The sequence below is a fragment of the Cavia porcellus genome, unplaced genomic scaffold, assembly GCF_034190915.1.
Source record: "Cavia porcellus strain 051 isolate PalLab524CR breed Dunkin Hartley unplaced genomic scaffold, mCavPor4.1 scaffold_12, whole genome shotgun sequence".
NCBI classification, from domain to species: Eukaryota; Metazoa; Chordata; class Mammalia; order Rodentia; family Caviidae; genus Cavia; species Cavia porcellus.
In genome coordinates this window covers 27,066,694-27,081,311 of record NW_026947495.1, presented here as the reverse complement: position 1 = coordinate 27,081,311, position 14,618 = coordinate 27,066,694, and positions in this window count along the sequence as shown.

Genomic DNA, 14,618 nt, shown 5'->3' with positions numbered 1-14,618 from the left:
AGACAAAACATAGCAATTACTGCTAAAGGAAAGAATTACAAAAATCATACATCTTTAATGAAAGACACAAGAATAGAAATATTATCTAGCTCAGATGGTTCTCAATTTGAACCTGTCCTGAGCCTGTCCTGCCAGTAATTCTGGGTGGAGGGAAAAGAGCTTTGGACTGGGAGTAAGGGTTCTAGGGTTCCAGTCTAATCCCACATCTAATTAACTAGATGATCTTGAGTATGCCAGTTATTCCGTGTGAGTTATCATCTTAAAGTTGGAGATAGAGAATACATCACAATTAAGGCAGTTTAGCAAGGTAGTTAAGGTGTCAATATTGGACCAACCAAATGACCTTGGATAAGTTACGTCAGTGCATTTGAGTTTCTTATCTGTGAAAATTTAGACAATCACACAATTCTCTCAGATATTCTATGAAATTTCACCAAATTAGTATGCAAAAATGCTCAGACCGTCTATCTTTGAGTAAAGTGCTTTACATGAAGGCTGTCATGATCATCTCCAAAATGCCTCAATATTTTAAAATCATTCAATGACTCTAATACCTCCAATTTTTAGTGTCTGGAATTATACTATTGGTATAGAAAGGAAACATTGAAATTGAATCATCTTTGTCTCTGTTATCAATACATTAAAGCCAACAGAAATTTCTCAAGTATTAACACAGATAAAATAGCTTTGGTATAAAATGAGCAATTTCACATGATACAAAATTTAATAAGTTGGAAGAAAATACAAAAACTTTTATATTTCAAAGGAAGTGTTTTATATCTGAATGTTCCCTGAAAGCATTATATGCTCATAAATAGGGCTTTGAGGAGGTGATTAGATAATGGGGGCACGATACTGATGAGTGGATTATTCACTATATATTTATAGCAAACTGTGATTTGGGAGGTGAAGCATAGTCAGAGGATCTGGGTCACTGCAGGCAGGGACTGGAAGGTCTATGACAGCCCCTCCTCCCGTGGTATATCTCTATGTTGGAGACCACTATGAAGTGGCTCTGAGCAGGCTTTAAAATTAACTAACTGGCTTTCTATGTTTATCTGTGAATCTGTCCTAGGCCTAGGCCCCTGGCCTGGCAATGAGAGCTGACTCATAGTAAGTGAATCTCTATGAATCAATGGTCCTGGCTGAGGCCTGTAGTGGCCTGCGATGCCAGAGATGCCTCAAAAAGCAAGATTAGGCCACAGCTGAGAACACCTGGCTCCAACCCCAATTAAGCAGATAGAGAGTGCAGCTGCAGACATCTCACTCCTGTAGTCTCACTCCTACCATAACTGTTATCATGGGGATAAGACAGTTCTACTAAACTGGCATAATTTACTACTGGGAGAAGTAGTAAGTCTTTGAAGTGACTCCCAAGGTCCTTCTCATTTCCCGTGCTTTCCTCAGTATCCCCTCTCTTTGTTTGAAAATGAAATAAATATGGGCAGCCCAGAGAAGCTCTCTGTCTTAGCTCCAAGAATCAAGAACTCTTCAGAAGGTTTTAATCCTCCTGGAGCCCTAAAATCATATCACTTACCTCATTTATTTAATCCTTTGCTGCATACTCATTTGAGAGACTGAGGGTCTAGGCCAGACCTGGATATCTCTCTAATTCTTGCTGCCAGGCTATGGCATACTCTCTCCTCTGCCAGGCCACTCTGCCTTTGAGTCAGCCAACTATCGACTGAAACCCTAGAGACTGGAAGCCAAAATAAAACTTTCTTCATTTAAGTTGTGGGTGTCAGGTATTGTGTCTCAGAAACAAGAAATTAACCACAATAAAAAGTAACCAGCATTCACTGAGCATATATTACAGTTCTATAACCTTATTTCATTAAACTTTCCTTCAGTATTACTGTGCAAATGATTACTGTTTCAATTTTACAGACAAAGACGTTGAGATTAAAGGATGCTTATTACAGTTGCAATGTTATATGACTCTGAAATAAATAAGACTCACATTAGTAAATATCACATTGTCTCTCTAGTGTAAAAAATAATAAAAACTGACAGAACAATGGGATCCAAAAAGTACAATAGATATTGTGAAAGTGAAAGGGAAGGAAAGTGCTCTAAAGGGTATAAAGGTATATATAGTATATAAGATAGATGACCATATTGCTGAATTTCTGTTGTAACATTGAACAGAAGGATTTGCACTGTCAATATTTAACTGTCTAGCTTTGATTTTGTAACTTTGGCAACTATTTTATAAGACAACAATGGGTAATATATCAACTTGTGATTTTATGATGTTAATTTTTTTGAATTTGTTATTGTTCTACCTTTTTTCTGTTTTTCTAATTTCTTTAATTTTCTTTTCTTTCTTTGAAAAAATAAAACAATATGCAATATAACAACCATTGTTAAGTTTTTTCCATTCTGTTTTAAAAACCTATATTATTGTTTTGGGTTTGCTGTTGTTGTTTATCTCCTTTGCTTTTTGTATTTCTTTTCTGACTTTTTTCTTTTTAAAATAAAATTTTTAAAAAATTATATGACTCTGAAAAGGCAGACTCACACTTCACAAGAGTCTCGGTACAAAGCTTACACTTATGCCATATCACAAGATCACACACTACCTCCATTAGAGTGGTGCTGGTGAAGGATCTGTTTTGTTTTTGTGTTGATTTTTATTTTTATAAAACAAGTTATAATTTAAAAGACTGAGTAGAACTTGCTGTTTAAAAGAACCTTTATACAAGTTTTGCTATGAAACAAAATTAAATAATCTGCATAATACAATATCACTTCCAAATTTCTCAATACTCATAAAAGAACAGAAGTAATAGTTGTCAAACTGAACATTGATTGTGGAACCAAATATTAGGCGGAGTGGAACAAAATTCGAAACCAGATAGTGTAGGTTTCAGTCCTAGTTTTGATACTTACTAGCAGAATATAGTCACTATAACAAAGATGGATACGTTAACTGCCATACATCCCTCATAACCTATAGGGTTCAAGTAAAGGAAGAGAAAGCCTCCAACCTCTGCAATACTGCTTCTAATTACTTGTCTTCATCATAACAAACAAAATGTTTCTAAAATGTCTAACAGACCTATTGTACGACAGGGTGACCACAGTTAATAACAATGTATTCTATACTCAAAAATTCCTTATATAATAGATTTCAAGAGCTGTCGCCACCAGTAAATGATTTCCTTAAACTGTTTAAATAATAAAGTATGTTATAAATTCCAGATTCCAGTATAATCATAAGTAGTATTATTTCCTGACTTCTCCTAGCAAAAAGCGTTATTTGAATTCACTCCTGCCCCCTGATTATGGGCACAATTCCCAAAGTTTCAGCTTCTTCAAAATTGATTGCAGGCATGTCTCAAAACAAGGTGTTAAGTCCATTCCCCACCAGCTCCTTCATTTTTTGCATCTCCTACATTTGGTACTGTGGAGCATTACAGAGCAGGTATTCAGTAAATGGTTCTGAATGAGTAAATGAATCTCTGAATTCTATTTACCTGTACCTGAGAACACAATCAGCTACATAAAGTCATGGGGTCCAGTGCAAAATACAAACTTAAACAGCAGGAAAATTAATGATGGTATAGTACTAAACATAAGCCTTTTTCCTGTTGTTCTATAGTTTCTTTGTATCACAGCATATTTTGCTACTTAATATTATTTTAATAAAATTAAATATTAAAATTATTAGTGAGAATTGTATTGTTCACTTTTGTACTATAGAATGCTAGTGAGATTACAAAGGTCACCTGCCTATGAATTCAAACTAGCTGGGTACAGTCCTAACAAATTAGGAATAAAAGACAAAAGTTAAGTATCTTCTGGCATGAACTTATACAACACTAGCAAGCAAAGTCAAAGAAATCTGTATATGATAAGCAGAAGTCATTGTAAAATAGCTTTTTTCCATTTGTAATAACACTAAGAAAGCCTTTTATTTAACTAATTGCAAACCAAATTTATTCCCATGGAGATGAAGTCCTTCGTTGGTATATAAAATTGTTTAACAAGTAAGTTTTTATCTTTGAGGGAAAAAAGTAAAAAGAACACAAAAAATATGCTACTGGTATAAAGAATTATGGATGGAGAAAATTGCTGGCTTTTATTTACTCATATTCCATTCTACCTTCATGCATGCAAGAGGCTCGCAAGATATTATATCATAATTATGGACTCCCCTAGCAGCTTGAGTATCAATAGATCCTATTGTTCCAAGTCTTTTGCAAGCACATGAGCTCCAAGACTTCATCACACACAAAAAGAGCAGGAACTAATTGCATTGCATATTTATATTTCCACGGTTCTTGCTATCACCCACATAATTCCTTGTGGATTCTAATTAGCTCAATCAGGGCTGGGGGTGTAAAAATGTAAGCAATTTCAAATAAATACAGGGTTTGCTACCATCACAAAATTTGGTAAAATAGCTAACAGCTAAACTGTACAAGTATAGTTTATCTCCCATATATGAAGAACAACTGTGTAGGTTTTCCATGCCTTAGAATCTTTATCTTCAGCTCAAGAGATGGAACTTTGGGGTCTAGGCCATAATAGTGCTCTACAACTGAGCTACAACTTCAACCCTTGTGCTTAGATTTAGTTGAGGATATGGCTTCTTAAATAATACCAACCTAAGTGGTTAGCATTTTGATCTTTTCCTGGAATTGCAGGGAATCCATTTGGAATTTAGGTTTGTGGGGATCTTCAGTGACAGCTCTGAAGGTACCATCCATAACTCTTCCTCTGTCTTTCCTTTCGCATTCTGTAACTTGCATGGCCCAGATGCCTTACCTTCCAAACCTATGCAAACTATAATGAACAGTGCTTCAAAAACGTATTTTCTGAACGGATCATACTCTGAGAAAATGAGCTTAATTATTCTAGACATCAATCTATAATTTAAAGTTTAGGGAAATGATATTTTTTTGTTTTAAGTGAAAGAACCTAAAACTTTCTCTTAACATAAACAAGATCACTGTCAGAGTCTCTCCTGCTGCCCAGCATTTCATTATTAATTCATCTGGCTTCAGAATCTCAGTTCTAATCAGGGAGTTGGCTCCTGCTGCTGCACTTACAATCAGCTCAATGCCAAAATGGCCTTACACAATCACCTCCTCAAATCTACAGATGACTCCTAATGAAAATCATCTGGAAGGCAGCTGATATGCTAAGACCAGTTTGTGGTGCCTAATGGCTAGAGTTCAGAGCTCATACCAGCTTTTCTTTCCTGAGACATCCGGTCTTGATTTAGGGGAAGGTCAAGCAAAGCAGGGAGAAGGGAAACCCAAAAAGACATCAAGAGAAGACCTGAGGACACCACTTAGACCAGAGACCCAGCCTGACCATCCACGAGCATGCAGACCATAGAAACATTTTGCTTTTCCCCTGTCCCTATCACTCACCAATGCATAGTACTTTGTTCATGGAAAACATTTGAATACTAGGAGCATTTACACAAAACTGTAGGGTTTGGGACTCTGAAAATTCATATATTCTGTAAATAGGAAGCTGCATTCTGACATGTTAAAAAAATTGGTGAGTTTAAGACCAAAAAAAGGGGGGACTGGGGATTTAACTCAGCAGCATAAGCGCCTGCCTTGCAAGCAGGCAGTCGTGAGTTCGATCCCTGGTACCGATAAAAACGAAAAAGACAAAAAAAATTGGTGAGTTCTAACTAGTATAAAAAAACAGAAGGAGTTATGGATCCAAAAAGCAAAATAGTCATTGTAAAAGTGATAGAAAAATACCTGGGAGGGAAAGTTGGTAACCCTTATTAATTTCATATTGTCTTGTCTTGAATTATTGTATTGTTTTCACAGCTCTGTTACGTTTGGCTTTGTTCTGTGTTATTTTGTTAGACTTTACTTTGATTGTTTTTTGGGCAGCTATTTTGAACATAATGGGATGTATCATGGAAATCATGGGTGGATTCCTATTATCTTGTTTGAAGTATTATAATGCTTTCATTCATTTAATTGGTTTTGTTTTGTTTTGTTTGATTCTATTATGTGTGATAGTATGAACAGTTATTTTGAACAAAATAAGACATGAGAGCCATTGGTGATTTCCTATCATCTTATTTTGAAGTCTTAGTGTACTGTTTGTTTGTTTGTTTGTTTTGACTGGTTTTACTCTGTTGTGTTTTATCTGATTTTATTACATGTGAAGAAAATGAGATATTATAGTAACCATTGTTCATTTCCTGTTACTGAATTTTGAAGTCCTATAATGCTTTTATATTCTTCTGCCTGATTTATACTGTTTTTTTATGTTTGATATTGTTGTGTGTGAAAGTCTGGTCAAATACTTCGAAGAAAACTAGAGACATTATTGTTAGCCACTGTTAATATCCTGTTATCTGGTTATAAAGACCTGTGTTACTTGCATTGGTGTGTTCTGATTTGCTTTACTCTGTTTTGCATTGTTTCATTTATTCTCTTTAAAATAAGTATTTTAAAAAGATATAAACAAATTAATGAGTTCTAAACAGAGGTTACCATCTTTCAACAAGACAAAACATATTTATTTATTATCATCTTACCCCACCAGATTGGCTCTATCTTTTTTTTTTTTTACTTTTTTTTATAATTTTTTTTTAAGGAGAAAAGAAAAAAAAACAGTGAAAGGGTACAAGTTATACAGATTTACAGAAGAAAGAAATGAACAGTAGGAAATCATTAGTTAATGGATTACATATTGCCATCTTAGAAATAATTGTTCAAGTCACAAAATTAAAGCTTGTAAAGTGGACATTCCAACAATGATACTGCAAACAGTTCTGTTCAATGATCCAATAAAACTCTGTGATATCATTTTCTATCTTATACACTTAAATATACATGCAGTTATATAGTTTAGAGTACTTTCTTTTCCTCTCTTTTGTACAATGACTATTACACATTCTCTATCTTTTGCCTGCCTAGTTCTGGAGGTAACATCCGTAACTCTTCTCCACTCCCATTTACGTTTTCCTCCTGAATCCAAAACTCAGGATTTTTCAAGTTTCTGTAGACAGTGACTAAGCCTAGGCCAAAATGCCAGCAAGGTAAGCAGCCCAAAAAAGAGAAAAAGAAATAAAGTAGAAACTTTTTTCATAAGGTTAAAAGTATCTACAAGCTTAACTGAAAGAAGGGGATTAGGCATCATCATTTCCTGATACCATATGTGCTCGCTTGGCACCCACCCACTGCCTGGTACAGTTTGAGGAATGCTTTACGAATAATGCCAGATAGCTGCCTTTACCAGGCTCCCTTTCTCTAGTCAGACAGGCAATAATCAACTAAAAATTAAATGCATACTACATTTTGTATATGGTAAGAGTTGAGAGACTAGATATACAAATGATCAGATGACCAGACTATACATAAAAATAGAACCAGCCTGGAAGTCATCCTACTAACTACAGAAAACAGTCCAGGAAGCCAGACTGCTATCTGTACCAACCAGTGCAGGAACTCAAACAAATCACTGTGACAATCAACCAAAAAAATCAGTCCTTGATTAACAACTAACAGCTTCCCTAATTTTGGTTTCCATATCCAACTATGATCAAGCAGACAAAATCAAATATGCACTTCCCTGTTATCACATAGGATGCTCCACTTCTCATGAGCTCCCCACTTCTTTCCCACACCAACAGCCTCCAATCCCAGAACACCTGAAGCCTTTCCTTTTTCTAATGTACAGCTTACCATTCTTCTGCCTGCCTTTGAGTCTCTGCCAAATGCAAGAGAAAGTGGCTGTTTTGACATAGCAAGCTCTGAATAAGCAGTCTTTTGTTCTCTCTTGGTTGGTCTTTGCTTATTTCCACGGGGCTTGCAAACAAAATAAAGCAGAGCAAAAGGACAGAGAGGTTGATGAATGGGAAGACTGGGGAGGACCTGATTTGGACCCAAATCCTGAGAAGAGTAGGGAAGGGAGGGAGCCACATATGTCCATGGTAAAAATACTGCAAATGGAACAGCAACACAAAGGCCAGAACAGAAAGTAAGCCACTATTGTGACTCAAGGCTAGCAAGCAAAATAATGGAAGAAAGGAGTTTGGGGACAGGAGATCAGGGAGGTGGCTACAGGTTACATGCCAAGTTGCATGGAGTTTTCTGGTCACAAGAAGAACTCTGAATCTCTTTCCCGGGGCGGGGTGGGGAGAAGATACTGTAAATTCTGAGGAGGGCATTACTACGACTTCAAGTGTGGCCTGCTGTGGGGAAAAGAGAGGGCAAAGGTAGATGAGAGACCAGGTAGGAGGCAACTACAACCATCCCTATGAGAGGAGTCATGACAAGCAGGGCTAGGGGTGCAAGGTGGATGGTAAGAGGCAGCCAGGTTCGGATATAAACCCCGGACTTTCTGGAGTACTGCATGTGCAGTAGGAAAGAAGGCACAGAATCACAGATGACTCCTATTCTCTTATTAGTAAACTGCCACACACACATCCTTCCTTCCCATCACCAGCCCTCTTGAGGCCCCTTGCCCAGCAGTACAATAAACTTAGAGTAATACAACCCAGAGTGGATGAGGTCAAGCTCATGGAAAGTTTCTGAGTAGAAAACAATTGAGTAGCAACATCCAAGCCAAAATTGTCTTTCTGCAGCAAGTCCCAGGGGTCTCTTATTGAAAATGCTGCCTTCAACACCAGAAACCTCCAGGCCTCTCAGACCACCTTCCTTCAGAGGTCACACCTCCCTTTCTTTGTTAGTCAGATTCTCCATCCTTATACCCGGTGCTAGAACGTGTGGCCTTCTCATCAATACCCGTACCTGCTGAACTCCTCACCCTGCCTGGGCAAGCTGACCTGGCTTCTAGCTATTTTTCAGATTAGAAGATCCTAAAAATGAATGCACCCTTTACTGTCACACTCAAAGCAGCCATGGATTGATTTCTGGAAGATGTGGGCTATAAACAGTCTAGGTCTCTCACTTCTGACCAGGCTAGATCTGAGGTATGTGTTTTGCACCACTTTCCAAAGTGACCTCGGTGGTAGGCAGCCTGACAACACCTGAACCTTCCTACCATGTAGTCACCTAGCGCACCGCTGTTCCACCGTATCAATAGCCTGTCCTTGAATTCTTGGCTCAGGTCAGCTTCTAGAGGATACAAACCTGGCCACTTAGAAGTTTGTTGTTTGTTTATTTGTTTGTTTGTTTGTTTTACCAATAGTATATATGGTGAGGAGGGGTCTGCTCCAGACCTTGGTTTTAGACGTCATTGTCTCTAGTAGAAGAGACTAGGGTGCTTGGAGGAAAAACTGACTCCAGGGTGTGGCAGAGTGAGGACAAGACAATTATGGAACATTTTGTGACAAAAACTGAGGATATGTCCAAGAATGATGGAGACATAAGACAATGTGGGACACATTACTCTGGGAGGCTGAGGTAGAAGGATCGCAAATTTAGCCCAGCCTGGGCAATTTAACAATTTAGTGAGACCCTGTCTCAAAATTTTTATATATAGCTCAGTGTGAAATTCCAAATTCAATATCCAATACCACCCCCCATACACACACACACACACACACACACACACACACACACACACACACATACACACACACACACACACGCATGCACGCACGCACGCACGCAGGATCCAGCTTGAAGGACCTAAACTAGGGTGGTTTAAGCATCAAAGATAAATAGAAATAGTAATAGACCATGACCTATAAATAAAGTAAGAATCCATGAGTCTGTACAGACAAGTAATTAAAGGAACATGAAAGAAGAGATAATTCTTCCTTTCAGCAGAATACTAACAAAAATAGAAAGAATGATGAAATTAGTAAAATGCCATTTTACAACCATGATAATGCAAATTGAGGCCAAAAATCACCAATGATGCTAAATGTTTAATGAGAAATAGAATGTTTTTCTGGTGTCAAAGTCTCTTCCCACAAATTACTTGTTAATCACAAAAAGAGAAAGTAACTATACAAAACAAAATGGAAAAACAAAGACTGTTAGACACACTGAAAGATTTCCACTTAATCCTTGCAGTGCATCCTCTGAAGTGCTCCTTTCCCTCCTGAGCATCCTTCCACCCAGCACCAGGCCACGTGTCACTTCTGCTTGCAGTCAACAGGAATTCCACACCATCTTAAGTTTTTTGAAGCTAGTAGGATTATTCTTCAAGCACCATTTTGAGTTGACTATGTATACTTCATTCATAGGCCATGATGAATATCCAAGACACAGAAGTAAAATCACTGGCTTACAAAAACTCAGTGAGAAACACCTGGGGCAGTCTAAGAACCAAGTCGTTCCAAATCGTTGACTCTGACTGCCAGGGATCCTCTTCACCAAGCCTTCTCAGAATTCAGATAAAATCCTGGGAGTAGGTGTGGGTGGAAGGAAAAGATCAGAGTCAGGAGAGGTGAATTAGAGCTTCATATCAAACAACTATCTTTGCATGCAATTTGTGTTCATATTAGGTCATAATTTGTAGACTGCGTACACATTGTTCTCAACATTTTTAGTGTTTGGTTATAAATGGCATTGAGATAGCAGTCATCATGCAGCCTCCCTCAGCTTCTTTCAAAATACAGAGGTGCTTCACCTTTCACAAATTTGCCTTCCAACTGTCAGTATAGCCACACATTATATATTATCACTCCAAGCCTCTTTGCATATGCTAAAATCTGATTTCTATTCAATACCCCAGGAATGATCAGTGTAAGCTATCACACAGTGATGTCACCTGAGGGTCCATTGCTCTGTCTCTGTCCAGCAATATTTATGTAATCATTTGGTTGTATGTTGTATTTTGTCAAATGTTTTATAGAAATAAGTAAAAATCAAAATAATGAAAGTGCAATACATGGATAAAAAGTATAGATCATATAAATTAAATGTAATTGAAACAAAGATGAAAATCACTAAGCAGCCTGAAGACAAACACTCTTTCACCTTAATCAGATTTTCATTGGGCTTAGACAGGTCAATTGTGTGTTCAATTAATTGTGAGGGAAAAGAACACAATTAAAGAACATGTACTGAATGTTGACAATAAATCATAAATGACTGTGTTTAAAGAACCAAGGTATAATTAGGGATTTTTTCACTTTTTTTTTTACCACTCTGAAAGTAGAACTCTTACTTTCTTTGTATCAAATACGTCTATTACCTGGCTTTCCCATATTCACCTCTTGTACAAATATCCAAGAATGGATTATGTATGAGAGGACACAAGGAAGTACCTGGACTTATTACCAAAAACACTGAAATCTAAACTGACATTTGATAGAACTGTGGGGGACCCGCAGAGGCTGAAAAGATAAGAAGTATGAAATATAAATGACTTTTATTTTGAGAATGCAGGGAGAGACTCCCCCAACCCCCTGGGGTGCAGCATCTCCACCCCGGGGTTGGTGATCTCTCCGTGGAACACGTGGAGTGAGGCACGTAAGTAGCCTCGGTTTGGGGTGGAACCTAAGGGAGGATTAGGGATGCACAGGTAGCCCATTGGTCTTTGTTTGGCACCAGAGGTAGATTCCTAGGGGAGGGGGAGATAGGTGTTCCTTGGCTTTACTGGCTACAGTGTCTGGCCTGGGCCAAAACCCTTTCAACATTGACCTAGGACAAATATCTGAAGGAACTTACACTCCAATGGAAATAAAGCAAAATTGAGAAAAATAACCTTATCTATACAGGACAAAAACTACCTAAACAAAAATGTGTACCCTAAAACCACCAACCTGTGCACAAAGTTACTTCTGAACCCCAAATACTTCTCCATAAAAAGCTGATCAAAAAGGCTGATACCTAGTGGAAACCCATAAAGCCATACAACAGAATCAGTATCTCTCTGAAGCAATATGGAGTGACTACCAGAATATACTGCTGAGGAAAATAAAAGTACAAAACATTGTATTGAGTTTGGTACCTTTTGTAAGAAAGACAGAAGAATGAATATATACATTTTGCTTATTTTTCAAAGAAATATAAATATTAACTACTGGTTACAAAGGGTAGAAATAATAGGGTACAGACAGGGATAAGAATTTCTCTAAAATATATTTTTGCATACAATTTTGGTTTTTGAAGCATATATGTATTTTATCTATTTAAAAATTAAATTTAATCAAAAATAAGCCTTCACTTTCTATAGGAAATTAGGGTCCTGTTTCCTGGGTGAAGAAGTCCTTGTTTCTAGATAGCCAAGAACCATTCAGCATCCCTAGCTGACCTTGGAAAGCCATTGGTGCTGAGGGAACTCATTCTCTCAGCACTAAAAGCCATTAGCCAGCCTGGCTGCTATGGCTCACAAGCCTGTGGGAGACAACTCCAGTGACTCCCTTTGAATCCAAAACAATTACTGTGACTCTGATTATTTGGAGACTCATTTCCTTATATTGATATGGAAAAGGCTGACTAGGATATTTCCTTCTCTCTATAATTGGCTCTAAGCATTGCAAATAAGGCTTAGCCAAGGTGGTAATATGCAATATCTATAGCCAATAGATAGTCTTGTTTCCTGGAATAGTGTTCTCTGGGGATACAGGATTGAGCACAGGAGATGTTAGAGCAAACAGCTCAGCGAATGTCAACTGGGTAGAGCCTCAAGATAAGAGGTTATGATTCCCCAGGGCACAAGAGTTTGCATATCAGAAACCAAAGCAATAGCCCCCAAAACAATTCCACTGCTACCCTAATTAGATTATGTAAATTGATCCTTCTGCATATCTTTATCTCTGCAATTTACAGAGATGCCAATCTTGCACCTGGCCAGCCAGCCCAAATTACTCTGTTAATTCCCTCCACCCTCACTGTCACTCATCCCTGAGCCACCCCCCTTTTTCACAAGATAATAAATTCTGGGAGAGGCCTAGGATCAAGGCCTTTGTCCGCATGTCCTCATGAGGATTGGATTTAGGATCCCTTGGCTGCTCTTAACTCGGACTATGTCTTGATGTTTTATTCTCGCCATGGGTTAGTTAGATTGGTGATAGATTGGAATTAACCTGCTAGAATTCCAAAAACATCTCAGTGGGGTTACAAATATAACTTTTTGGGTTGTAAGGAAACTAGAAAGAGGATTACAATACTTGGATGACTGAACTCGATATTTGGGTTTACAATACAAGCCTATTCAAATCAGTGAATCTTTCTTCTGTCTGTCAAAGGGGAGAAAGTTTACTCCATGGGGAAGTAAGTAATTTGAAAAAAAAAAAAAACCCTGAAGATAACATTGGTAACCACACAAGGAACATCAGTATTTAAAATTTCTTTGAATTCAAAACTATAACCAGGACTCCTTACAGGTATTTAGATGGTTCCCAATTTAGGATGGTTCAACTTATTTTTCACGTATATGATAGTGGATATTGAACCTGGGTCCTGGGGCTTTCACACTGAGCTACATCCCCAGGTTTTTGTTTGTTTGTTTGTTTGTTTCTTTGTTTCTTTGTTTGTTTTTTGTTTTGAGAAAAGTGTCTAGGGTTTAAAAAAAGGAAAAAAGCAACTGCACTTCAGATTTTGAATGTTGAATTCTTCCCTGGGCAAGAAGCACATGGTAGGACATGCTCTTGTGAACCTGAGTAGCGACAGTGAGCCACAGCTCATGGCAGCCCTGCAACCTTGAAGAAAAACAGATGATACCCTTCAGTGGACCCGTTGCTCTCAAGGATGGTCGGTAGGTTACATGTATCACATGCACTTTTGACTTAAGGTATTTTCAATTTATGATGGATTTACTGTGACTATGACCCATGATAAGTCAAAGAACATCTGTATAATATAAAGACAAACACTATGGTTAGGGTGTGGCTCAGGGTAATGCTCTTACCTTGCATGCACAAGGAAGGCCCTCAGTTCAAGCCCCAGCATGACAAAAAAATATAATATTTTTTAAAGTTACAGAGTAAGAAAGATACCTTGAATTGCTCAATTGGTTTGCTTTGCTGTTAAAAATATTAGAATCCCATTTTATAAAATTATTTTATAATTACTTTTTGAACAAGAAATTTTTAAGCCAAGAATTTTATTCACATCAAACTTGTTTCTTAAATGTAAAGGACAAAATGCTACTATCAGTTCTCCTGTAAAAAAAGGAGACATTTAACAATGTATTCCAGGAGCCAAAAGAAGAATCACATATAAGAACACAAAGGTGAGTCAGCTGTGGTTCACAATTATTTACCAGTCTCTTTCTCAGTTTGGACTTTCAACTAAAGAATGGTCACTGGATTTCAAGTCCTCTGATGTATTTGTCATCTCAAAGTAAAGGCTGGCCCACCAGTGCTACCCTCAACTACTTTTTCTATCTGATACATACCAGAAAACATCCATTTCTGAATCCTGTTCTTTATCCCTGAGTTCAGCTAAAAGTTTATGCTGTGTTTGAATATCACTTAAAAAAAAAAAAAAAAAAAAAAAAAAAACACGTATTACTCTATTCCAACACTTGTTCTAATAATAACTTAACTATTTACATGGCTAACATGCTACGCTGGGAAAATCACTAAAGTAATTTTTCTTTCTTCTTCCATAAAAGTAGTACTGTATAGAGCAACATAATAACCATTTTCATTGTCAAAGAACTCAAGTAATGATTTTCTGAAACTTTAAAACTAGCACTGAATGACTGAAGTGTTATTTTTTTTCATTGGTATAAACTAGTCTATGGAAGATACCACCTCCTTC